General features: G+C 43.6%; 1 protein-coding gene across 3 annotated transcripts in view; it reads left to right on the forward strand.

Annotated features, from left to right (window-relative positions):
- The first annotated feature begins 1289 nt into the window (after nucleotides 1-1289).
- The window catches only part of LOC126199215 (ras-related and estrogen-regulated growth inhibitor), a 197929-nt gene continuing 186487 nt past the window's right edge, over nucleotides 1290-12731 (forward strand). For 2 of the 3 annotated variants that reach the window (XM_049935993.1, XM_049935995.1), the window contains exon 1: nucleotides 1291-1327. The gene's annotated coding sequence lies outside the window, so the exon portion shown is untranslated. Of the gene's footprint in view, nucleotides 1328-12731 lie in introns of all 3 variants that reach the window. The other variant, XM_049935994.1, reaches the window with a different exon arrangement.

The raw sequence follows: 12731 nt of genomic DNA on the forward strand, positions 1-12731 counted from the left end.
GCTCTTCCAGGCCCTTTGATGTCTCTGACAGAATTACAATGTCATCGGCGAACCTCATAGTTTTAATTTCTTCTTCATGGATTCTAATTCCTACTCGGAATTTTTCTTTTGTTTCCTTTACTGCTTGCTCAATATACAGACTGAATAACATCGGGGATAGGCTACAACCCTGTCTCACTCCCTTACCAACCACTGCTTCCCTTTCATGCCTCTCGACTCTTATAACTGCCATTGGTTTCTGTACAAATTGTAAATAGCCTTTCGCTCCCTGTATTTTACCCCTGTCACCTTCAGAATTTGAAACAGAGTATTCCAGTCAACTTTGTCGAAAGCTTTCTCTACGTCTGAAATACTAGAAACATAGGTTTTCCTTTCCTTAATCTATTTTCTAAGATAAGTCGTAGGGTCAGTAATGCCTCACGTGTTCCAACATTTCTACGGAATCCAAACTGATCTTCCCCGCGGTCGGCTTCTACCAGTTTTCCCATTCGTCTGTTAAGCATTCGTGTTAGTATTTTGCAGCCGTGACTTATTAAACTGATAGTTCGGTATCTTCTGGTTATCACATCTGATACTCCATAGGCACTCAATTTGATTAATAGTCGCTTATGAGGAACGGTATTAAAATGCTTCTGGAAAATTATTCCTGTAATAGAATATTATAGTTAACACGTTCAAATGCTATGAAACTTCCTGGCAGATTAAAACTGTGTGCCGGACCGAGACTCGAACTCGGGACCTTTGCCTTTCGCGGGCAAGTGCTCCACCAACTGAGCTACCCAAGCACGTCTCACGCCCCGTCCTCACAGCTTTACTTCCGCCAGTACCTCGTCTCCTACCTTACAAACAAAGCTGTGAGGACGGGGCGTGAGTCGTGCTTGGGTAGCTCAGTTGGTGGAGCACTTGCCCGCGAAAGGCAAAGGTCCCGATTTCGAGCCTCGGTCCGGCACACGGTTTTAATCTGCCACGAAGTTTGATATCAGCGTACACTCCACTGCAGAGTGGAATTCTCATTCCACATTCAAATGCCTTGGATAAGTCGCGAAAGAGTTGGAGGGAGTTACTGAAGATGGCGTTGGTATTCTCTTAGGCGAAGGGAAACCTCCGAAACTGCTGGCTGGAGGGCCGGATGAGTGTGTACGGCTGTTAGGGTCCCCCTGGCGCCGTAAACACGGCCTCCGGACGGCCGTCCGTCGCAGTCAGCGCACAGCACACACGTGGTCCGGCGCTGCGGGTGGGGGTGGCCGCGGGGGCGGCGTGGGGGCGGGAAGCGCGCCAGCCAGTAGCGGCCCGAAGGCGCCCGCGGCCGGACGCTCCCACGCCACAGGTAGGCAGGCAGGCAGGCAAACGCGTAGGCGGCTGACCGCGCAACCGGCGCCTCGTCACAGCCACTGCCGCTGCGCTGTACACACGATCCGCGTACCCTAAGGCAGCCCGGTAAATCTCACTTCTGTCTCTCTGTGCGAGCTGTCACTCCAAGTTTTATGGTTTTACTAGCTAAACTGCCCGGCTTTGCACGAGACTTTTAATGTCTGCCACACAAAGTGATTGGCGCTGTGCCTTGGTGATACTCATAATGAATCTACGCCACACGAGAAAATGTAATCGCTTTAAATCGAAGGTCATACTTCTGATTCTGACTTTCTGCAAATACACACCAATTTCAAACCAAAAGTTTAGTAATAACAACTGTATCACAGATTATCCTTTGATTCCTTTTTAAATTACAAATTAAAGCGATATGTATGTAATGCATAATGTTAGGTATTTAATTTTTCAATAATTATCTTCATTGTTTCATCTGAATGTAGAAATTTGATGTAAATCGGCGGAGAACTTTTAAGTAAATCGGTCAAGAACTTCTCGAGAAGTTTGGTATGTATGTAGCGTATACTAAAAATATGACCGCCCAAATGTTCATTAGAGATCGTGGAGAAATTTGAAGTAAATCGACCAAGAGCTTCTAGAGATTTTTGTAAGGAATTTATTTGTAATACATGTGAAAAACATGCCACATGAGCTATTACTGGCATTAACATCCAGAAGAAATGGGCTAATGTTCATAATTTTAAAAGACATGCAATACAACCGAAATAGTGTATATTGTCCAGTGCAGCAGATCAATCAACAGATCTTTGGAATTTAGGTAGAAATGTTTATATATTTCGAGCTTTTCTAGAAGATTCATTTTGTAGCGCTAGTCAAGTATGTGCAAAATTTCTAGTTTAACAGAGATGGAGGAGGAAGAGTGCATTTCTGGGTTTTGAGATGTTCTGCAAAAGTTGGATTACATGAATTTTCACCATCTTTGTTACAAGTGCTTACTACAGCGGTTTTTAAATGCCCTGTCTGTCAGTTATATATACAAACTCGGACACATATTACAAAGAATTTTATACATCCCAGATTTGAGAAGTTTTTCAGTTGCTTAATATGGGAATTTTGCATATAGTTGATAAGGGCTACAAAATTAACCTCTTAGAAGAGTTCAAAATATATAAACATTCCTATTTAACATTCCAGATTTGTCGAACAATAAGCTTCCACTGAAAAATAGACACTACTTACGTTGTATTTCATGTGTTATAAAATGATGAAAAGAAGCCCATTTCTCCTACATATTAATGGCAGCAATAGCTTATGTGGAACTATGTGCCATGTTTCTCGTATGTAATATATATAACTTTCTTTATATACCTTAGTTAACATTTTATATGCTTTTATATATGTTCATCTCTGTTAGCACAACAACTTGACTATGTACATAAATGTTATTTATTTACTGTAAATCATGAATCTTTGTATACAGCTGTCACATACGATATGTACGCTTTTGGACATGTCATAGCATTATGCTTCTATGAAGAAGATATTGATATCTGTTGAACTAATATTAAGTAGGTTTTTGTAATACACTTCTTATACTTTACGTACAAGTATGGCCATGTTACAATGATTTATAATGTCCCGTATTTTGTAGGCTTCTGAAGGTGACAGTTTAATCTTTTGAAACTGGTAAAGCGAAATAAATTTCATAATCGTGCAACTGACGACTGAATTTTATTCTGAAACTCTAATTTTAACCTACCCTGCTTTCATGTGAGGAATAGAATGTCTGTAGGCTTCTCGCTGAAAACAGATGCCTCGCATCTCCTTGGACTTTCCAGAGACGTCAGACATATTTCTGCGACACCGATTACGATAGCGCAGTAATTAGACGATGGATTCATATTCCGGGAAAAGACTGTTGAAATCTCTGAGCGGTTATCCAGATGTTTGCTTTCTGTGATCTCTCTAAATCGCTTAACGTATTAACACCAACACCCGTTATATGACGGACCAACGATGGTGCGCTCTCGCGACAAGACCCGTCATATGACGGACAAATGAAAACCTGTCCTCAGCATCAATCTAAATAAATTGTTAGCTAATCCGTATCATCAACATAGAGCTATAAAATGTAGCCGAGGCAATTAAAGTTTCAACACACCTTTATTGAAATGATAATTTCCAGTCATTTTCCTAATAATTGTTTTTACCTGTGTAGACTGTCGATTGGTATTAAAATGAAATAACAAAATTGTAGATAAAATGGATTATCCAGTATCGTAATGATATATACATAAATTTAAAGTAAGTATCAATAATGACCCAGAAGAAGTAGTGGCTCAACCATTAACCACTCAATATGGAAAAGCATTTTTATTGTCGAACATAGCTGGACCTTGCTTTTAAGAATAGAGATGTATTAGCATGTACTCACTATTGTTAGGTAAAATTAATTCTATATGTCATGTGAAAGTAATAACATGCAGTAATTTATAAGTTAAAACATTTAGCAATCCATTCATTCTTCTAACTTAGGCAGCGCCGGTCTAAATTCGTGTGAAAAAAGACGGAAATAGAAGTAATCTGTTGATTTATAGACACATACTATTTACATAGGATTGTAGTAGGATTTTAGAACTGTCTTTCAGAACTGTGAAATACCTCTACGAAAACAGTCCATTGACGCCTAACGAGAACGGATTCACAAAGTGGTACTGGATCTATTGACACAAGTAAAAGTGCATCTAAGGTTTATTCGACGTTTCTACATTTCCAGAAGGCTTTTTACACTGTTCCTGACAAACAGCTTCTAGTCAAATGGCGTGTCTAAGCGGTTCGTCGCTTCCTGTCAGAAACGACAAAGTTCATATTGTTTGGCCGGAAATCATCTAATGAAATCGACGCTATATGTGAGTTCTCCAAAGCAGCGCTAGAGGCCGTTTGTTGTTCCTTTGAGAAAGTGACGTATTCTAGAATGGTATCTCACCTTAACAACAATACAAACAAACCTATTGGGAGAACATCCGCAACTGAGTATTATACCAGGGTTTGAAAATACCGCTTCAGTTGTATATTTCTTTTATTATCACGACCGGTTGGCCATCCTCAGGTGTCGCAACTGTGCTGTGGCCCCCGAGCGCAACAATAATAGCCTGAGCAAATCACAGTTTCGATTTCATAAGGGTTGCTGTACTGAGAATGCCGTTTACATGTTCACTCACCGGATTTTACAAGCATTAAATAATAAAATAGCGCCGTTTGGTATTTTCTGCCTTCTATCTCAGTCATTTAAGAGTGTGAATCACAGTATTCTCCTAGAATGTTTTATGGGACTGATGGTATATAGAACCGTTGGAAGATGTCATATGTAACAAAAAAAAAATTGTAGACCTACTTAGTAATTCAACCAACATAGTTCGGGGACAAAATTCTAACTGGGTAGAAATCACGTGTGGGGTTCCCCAGGGCTAGATCTTGGCTCCGCTATTGTTCCTCATATATGTAAACAATCTTCCATCTGATATACAACAAGCAGAATTAGTTATTTTTGCAGATGACAGTAGTACTGTGATAAATCCAAGTATACGTACAGAAACAGAAGAAATGGTAAACAAAGTTGTTAAAAGTATCTGTGACTGGTTTTCTACGAATACTCAATTTTAAAAAGAAACAACATATTCAGTTCTGCACACCTCGAGTACTACGCCAATGTTAAGTATAACCTATAATAAATAGGATGGAAACCTCAAAATTCTTAGGGGTCCATAGTGATGAGAATTTAAATTTGAAAAAGCACATTTTGGAACTCCTAAAACAATAAAGTTCAGCCACATTTCCTGTTAGAATAATTGCAAACCTTGGGGAGAGACAAGTCAGTAAGTTAATATATTTTGCACATTTTCGTTCAATAATGGAATAACGTTTTAAGGTAACTCATCTTTAAGAAAGCAAGTCTTCATCGCGCGAAAACGTGCTGTAAAAATATGTCGTGCTCACCCACGATCATCTTGTAGTCTTGTGTTTAAGGAGTTAGGCATTCTGACTGTTGCTTCACAGTATATTTATTTCCTCATGAAGTTTGTTGTAAATAATCCACTACAGTTCATAAGGAACAATGATATACAGAATTACAGCAGCAGAAGGAAAAATGACATCATTACTCCTCATTAAAGTTGTCTTTAGTACAAAAAGGCGGTGCATAATGCTGCAACAAAAATTATTGATCACTTGTTCAGTGATATCAAATGTCTGACAGACAGCAAAGTAAAATTTGAAAGTAAACTGAGAAAGTTTGTCCGTGACAACTCCTTCTATTCCGTAGAAGAATTTCTATTACTTTAATGTGTAAAAGGTGTTGGGTAGGAATTACTATCTCACATCTGTACATATTTTTTCTTTTTGAAAAAAAAAAAACGTTAGAAATGTTGAGAATGTAACCATATGTATAAATTAATTTGCGATGTGAATGTAATAAGATCCATCGTGCAAAATGATTCATGGAACATGTAACCAACTAACTAACTAACTTATATGAACGCTGTAGGAGACAGTCGTGCAGCTCTCAGATTGTTTACAGATGATACTGTCGTTTACCGTCCAGTAAAGTCGTAGAAGATGCGGCTCATGCGCATGCGACTTTTCGCTGCTGATGCTGTAGTATACAGAGAAGTTGCAGCGTTAGAAAATTGCAGCGAAATGCAGGAAGATCTGCAGCGGATAGGCACTTGGTGCAGGGAGTGGCAACTGTCCCTTAACATAGACAAATGTAATGTATTGCGAATACATAGAAAGAAGGATCCTTTATTGTATGATTATATGATAGCGGAACAAACACTGGTAGCAGTTACTTCTGTAACATATCTGCGAGTATGCGTACGGAACGATTTGAAGCGGAATGATCATATAAAGGCGGGTGCCAGGTTGAGATTCATTGGGAGAGTCCTTATAAAATGTAGTCCATTATCAAAGTAGGTGGCTTACAAAACGCTCGTTCGGCCTATAGTTGAGTATTACTCATCAGTGTGGGATTCGTACCAGGTCGGGTTGACGGAGGAGATAGACAAGATCCAAAGAAGAGCGGCGCGTGTCGTCACAGGGTTATTTGGTAAGCGTGATAGCGTTAGGGAGATGTTTAGCAAACTCAAGTGGCAGACTCTTCAAGAGAGGCGCTCTGCATCGCGGTGTAGCTTGCTGTCCAGGTTTCGAGAGGGTGCGTTTCTGGATGAGGTATCGAATATATTGCTTCCCCCTACTTATATCTCTCGAGGAGATCACACACCGCTGGGTGGCTTGCGGAGTATAAATGTAGATGAAGAACAAAACGAATTGCATAAGTTCATTGGTTTCCACGGCCAGTTTGAATTCCAATAAAATTATTTTTATCCGAGTCGTTATAAGACAGTAAAACTATAAAAGCGAAGTTTAGAGCGTCTTTACAATGGCGCTATCCTCATTGTCAGTCTAGGCGCCTGAAACGCACCGCAGCAAAGAAGGTCAAAACCTGGGGTATGTAATTGTTTTAGTATTTCGTAATGACGCGGTCTAGGACTCAAAGTGATTTTACACGAATTACAAAGCGATTTAGACAATATACCTGCTTGGGGAGAAAAGTGGCAGTTGACTCCGAACAATAAGAAGTGTGAGATCCTCCACATGAGTACTGACCCAATGTCATGAAATTTTGGTTACGCGATAAATTATACAATTTTAAACGTTGTCGATTCATCTACTCGTAAATGTGCCGGGATTACATTTACAAACAACTTTAACTGGAACCATCACATACGACGTGATTTAAAAAAGTAAGATGTACGCAGTTATGGCTGGGCAGATAACTTTTACTGAATGTTGCACCATAAATCAAAGTGACACAGATAGATGATACCGTTTTTCAGCATAGTTGGCAAGCCTCTGAAAACAACGCTCGGAATTTTGTGCCAATCATTCTCTTTCTGGACAATACAAATCCGCTGCTATTTCACAATGCCTTTCGATAACCGCTGTGTGTACGTCCTCGTATTAGGAAAATCTCCTCCCCTCAAGATGTAACATAATGCGGATGAGTAGGAAGATCAGACCGGTAATGTTCACATGCAGTATTGCTAGTGTCCTGCTTCACATAATCAAGTCGTTTAACTATCTGGCTGTAACGTTGCAAAGCGATATGAGAAGGAACGAACGTGTGAGATGAGTAGTAGGGAAGGTGAATGGTCGACTTCGGTTTATTGGGAGAATTTTCGGAAAGAGTGGTTCACCTGTAAAGGAGACCTCAAAAAGGACGCTGGTGCGACCTGTCCGTCAGTTCTGCTCGAGTGTTTGAGATCCGAACCAGGTCGGATTGAGAGACGACATGGAGGCAGTTCAGAGGTGGACTGCTAGATTTGCTACCAGTAGGTTTGAACAATCCACAAGTGTTACGGAGATGCTTCGGGAACTCAAATGGGAATCCCTGGAGTGAAGGCGCCGTTCTTTTCCACAAACACTATTGAGAAAATTTAGAGAACTGACTCCCGAACGATTCTACTGCCGCCAACATACATTGCACTTAAAGACCGCCAAGATAAGATGCGAGAAAGGGCTCATACTGACGTATATAGATAGTCGTTTTTCCGTTCCTCTGTTTGCGAGTGGAACGGGAAAGGAAACGATTCGTAGTGGTACGGGGTGCCCTCCGCCACGCACCGTACGGTGGCTTACAGAGTATCTACACTCCTGGAAATTGAAATAAGAACACCGTGAATTCATTCTCCCAGGAAGGGGAAACTTTATTGACACATTCCTGGGGTCAGATACATCACATGATCACACTGACAGAACCACAGGCACATAGACACAGGCAACAGAGCATGCACAATGTCGGCACTAGTACAGTGTATATCCACCTTTCGCAGCAATGCAGGCTGCTATTCTCCCATGGAGACGATTGTAGAGCTGCTGGATGTAGTCCTGTGGAACGGCTTGCCATGCCATTTCCACCTGGCGCCTCAGTTGGACCAGCGTTCGTGCTGGACGTGCAGACCGCGTGAGACGACGCTTCATCCAGTCCCAAACATGCTCAATGGGGGACAGATCCGGAGATCTTGCTGGCCAGGGTAGTTGACTTACACCTTCTAGAGCACGTTGGGTGGCACGGGATACATGCGGACGTGCATTGTCCTGTTGGAACAGCAAGTTCCCTTGCCGGTCTAGGAATGGTAGAACGATGGGTTCGATGACGGTTTGGATGTACCGTGCACTATTCAGTGTCCCCTCGACGATCACCAGTGGTGTACGGCCAGTGTAGGAGATCGCTCCCCACACCATGATGCCGGGTGTTGGCCCTGTGTGCCTCGGTCGTATGCAGTCCTGATTGTGGCGCTCACCTGCACGGCGCCAAACACGCATACGACCATCATTGCCACCAAGGCAGCTGATTCTCATCGCTGAAGACGACACGTCTCCATTCGTCCCTCCATTCACGCCTGTCGCGACACCACTGGAGGCGGGCTGCACGATGTTGGGGCGTGAGCGGAAGACGGCCTAACGGTGTGCGGGACCGTAGCCCAGCTTCATGGAGACGGTTGCGAATGGTCCTCGCCGATACCCCAGGAGCAACAGTGTCCCTAATTTGCTGGGAAGTGGCGGTGCGGTCCCCTACGGCACTGCGTAGGATCCTACGGTCTTGGCGTGCATCCGTGCGTCGCTGCGGTCCGGTCCCAGGTCGACGGGCACGTGCACCTTCCGCCGACCACTGGCGACAACATCGATGTACTGTGGAGACCTCACGCCCCACGTGTTGAGCAATTCGGCGGTACGTCCACCCGGCCTCCCGCATGCCCACTATACGCCCTCGCTGAAAGTCCGTCAGCTGCACATACGGTTCACGTCCACGCTGTCGCGGCATGCTACCAGTGTTAAAGACTGCGATGGAGCTCCGTATGCCACGGCAAACTGGCTGACACTGACGGCGGCGGTGCACAAATGCTGCGCAGCTAGCGCCATTCGACGGCCAACACCGCGGGTCCTGGTGTGTCCGCTGTGCCGTGCGTGTGATCATTGCTTGTACAGCCCTCTCGCAGTGTCCGGAGCAAGTATGGTGGGTCTGACACACCGGTGTCAATGTGTTCTTTTTTCCATTTCCAGGAGTGTATATAAGTGTAGATGTAGATGTACTTTCCGCATACCGACTGGACATTGTCGTCTGAACTCGATGTCGACTGCCTAATACCAAAACATTTTGTTGACTCTGATTTACATAAGGAGAAAAGATCGTGGTGATGAAATACGAGGAACCAGGGCTCGACCAGAAACCACTCGCTTTTCGTGAGTCTAACGGTGTACAAACAGTTTGAACGTATTTCTATGCCATTTCAGCCAAACACGTATCAAATGCAGAGTAACTGAGTAGGTGAAGTTATCAGTCTAGCTTATAATCTTCCCCACCTCTACCTGGTGAGATGAAAACTAATCTTATTCTCGATAAAATCCTGTTCTTGGAATATTCTTTGATTTTTCCCAGACATCAGAAGGCTTTCTTCGAAACCGAGCGAGGTATTGCACTGCTAAGACCGACATTCTTTACAGCATTAACCCATTACTTAGGTTGTATTTATTGCGAATCTCTCACCCAGTGCAAAATCCCAAGCGACTGGAAAAAACGCAGATCACTCGTGTATATATGAAAGGTAAAAGAATGGACACACAAAATTACAGACCAATATTCTTAACATCGCTTTGCTGCACAATTCTAGGACGTATTCTGAGTTCCAATAGAATAAATTTCCTAGAGACGGAAAAGCTTATGTCCACGAATCGGCACGGTTTTAGAAATCATCGCTGTTGTGAATCTCAGCTTTCCCTTTTCTCACGATATACGGCGAACTGCGGATGAAAGGCCACAGGTAGAAACCGTACTTATAGATTTCAGGAAAGCATTTGAACGGTAACCCACTGCAGATTGTTATGGAGATACGGGCATATGCACTAGATTTCCTCATATATGAATGGCTCGAAGACTTCTTAGGTCAGGGCTTCACAACATACGTGCTCGCGGAGCAAGCTGTGAGCAGCAAGGCGCGAGCACGGAGCAGCGCGAGCACGCTACCCCCACTACCGGACCAGAGCGGAGAGTGGGGAAAGTCACGTGGGGCACACAACAGCTGCCGCCAGTCAATGTAAATCCGCGGCCACCTGCAGGGATATCACTCACGAATTATTACTGCGACAAATGAAACAAATAAAGGAGAATGTACACATGCCACATAATTTTATTAGCTTAGTGTATGCCTCTACATTCGCATTAATTTGTGAACTGTTACACAATAAAAGGTGTCACAGAAGTGTGGGATTCTCGGTTATCTTGTACTTTTTGCCCTTTACAATTGCGTCTATGTTCGGAGTAATTGTTCTTGTGCATTTTAGGCGCAGCGTGCAGTTTAAATTTCGATCAGACAATGCGTTTTTCAGGCGCGTCTTGTTACATTTCATTGCAGAGAACAGTTGTTCACAAACATACGTGGAACTGAACATTGATATTATTGTAGCCGCCAGTTTGTGCAAACGAGGAAATCTATCCTGAGGGAAGTGTCTGTAGAATTCCAAAATGTTTTTCTTGTTCTGAAATTTGTCTCTGTATTCACTGTCACACTGCAGGTCAATAATTTCTTGCTTCAGCGCGGGACGAATCTCTTAAATATTCGCTGAATATGGAGAGAACAGATCAAAATCACTGTCTAGTGCTGTCAGATCTTGAAAGCGCTGATCAACTAAACTATGTGAATAACGTTCACAGACTTTGTGAACATCTTGCATGGATGATAATTTAGGAAAATGAGCTAGGTTTCCTGTTTCCAGGTGACTCACCCAAAGTGTCAATTTCATTTTAAAAGCTCGTATTCGATCTATGAAATGAGTAATTAGCAGATCTTTACCTTGTAGTAAAATGTTCAAAGCATTCAGATGACTAGTTAAATCTGCTAAGAACGCGAGATAACATTCAAACGTGCGCGCGCATTTCCCCTCCCTCCCCTCCCTCCCTACTCCGCGACCTTGCACCTGCTCGCGAGCACGTGCCTGAGCAGACGCGAGTACTCGCGCTCAAATCCGGCCAGTTGTTAAGCCCTGTCTTAGGTAATAGAACCAAGTATGTAGTCCTCGAATGACCTGCCAGGATAGCTAAGGGCGCTAATGCGCTGCTTCCTGCACTCGCGTAGGCTCGCTGGCCCCGAATCGAATCCGCCCGGCGTATTAACGACCTGGATGTGGTTTTTAGGTGGTTTTCCACATCCTAATAGGTGAATACCGGGCTGGCCCTCATTTCCCGCCTTAGTTCCACGATTCGTAGACATCTAAAAAACGTTCGCATTCATGGCTTACACTAGATGCTGACAACCTGGGGTGCACTAATTCTGTCCTGGAGGGTATGGGGAGGCGACAGCAAGGGCATCCGGTCACCTTCCGACACTAACAAGTTCACAGTAACGAGGCCGACCCCGTATTGAAGTGGGACAAAGGCTCACGAAAACGGTGACTATGATGTAGTCCTCGACGGCGAGTGTTCATCAGACACAAGGGTATCCTCAGAAGTGTCACAGACTAGTGAGACAAGACCGCTATGATTTACTATGTACATAAATGATCTGACAGACAGGTAGACAGCAGTGTGCGGTTCTTTGTTGACGATGCTGTCGTGTACCGCAAGGTGTCGAAGGTTAGTGGCTGTAGGATTATACAAGATGACTTACACAAAATTTCTTGCTGGTTTGAAAAATGGCGAGTAGCTCTACATGTAGATAAATGTAAGTTAATGGGGATAAGTAGTAAAAACAAGCCTGTTATGCTCGGGAACAGCATTAGCAGTGTCCTGTTTGACACAGTCATGTCTTTTAAATATCTCGGCGTAAAGTTACAAAGTGATATGAGACGGAACGAGAGTGCGACGACTGAAGAAAGGATGGCAAATGGTTGACTTCAGTGTATTGGGAGAATTTCAGGAAAGTGTGGTTCATCTGTTAACGAGATCGCATTTTGGACCTATTCTTCAGCACTATTCGAGTGATTGGGATATGCACTAGTTCGCATAAATGGAAGACACTGAAGCAATTCAGAGGCGGGATGTCAGATTTGTTGGCGGTAGGCTGAAAGATCGCACAGGTGTTACGGAGGTGCTTCGGGAACTCAGATGGGAACTGCTGGAGGGAAGGAGAGGTTCTTTTAGAGGAACACTGGTATCCTGGACCGACGAGCTTGAAAGCCCGCCGGAAAGCACGGACCTAGGCAACAGCCGCTAGGGGCGCTGCTAAAATCTGCGAGCGCCGCTGTTGCCGCGTCACACGGACCAGGCCCCCCGCGCCAGCCAATCGACGCCACGGCCCCGCTATGAAGTTAGCAGAACAGGGGCCCGACCCTCAGTCGTTGTACTCACC

This window comes from Schistocerca nitens, chromosome 8, assembly GCF_023898315.1.
Source record: "Schistocerca nitens isolate TAMUIC-IGC-003100 chromosome 8, iqSchNite1.1, whole genome shotgun sequence".
NCBI lineage: Eukaryota > Metazoa > Arthropoda > Insecta > Orthoptera > Acrididae > Schistocerca > Schistocerca nitens.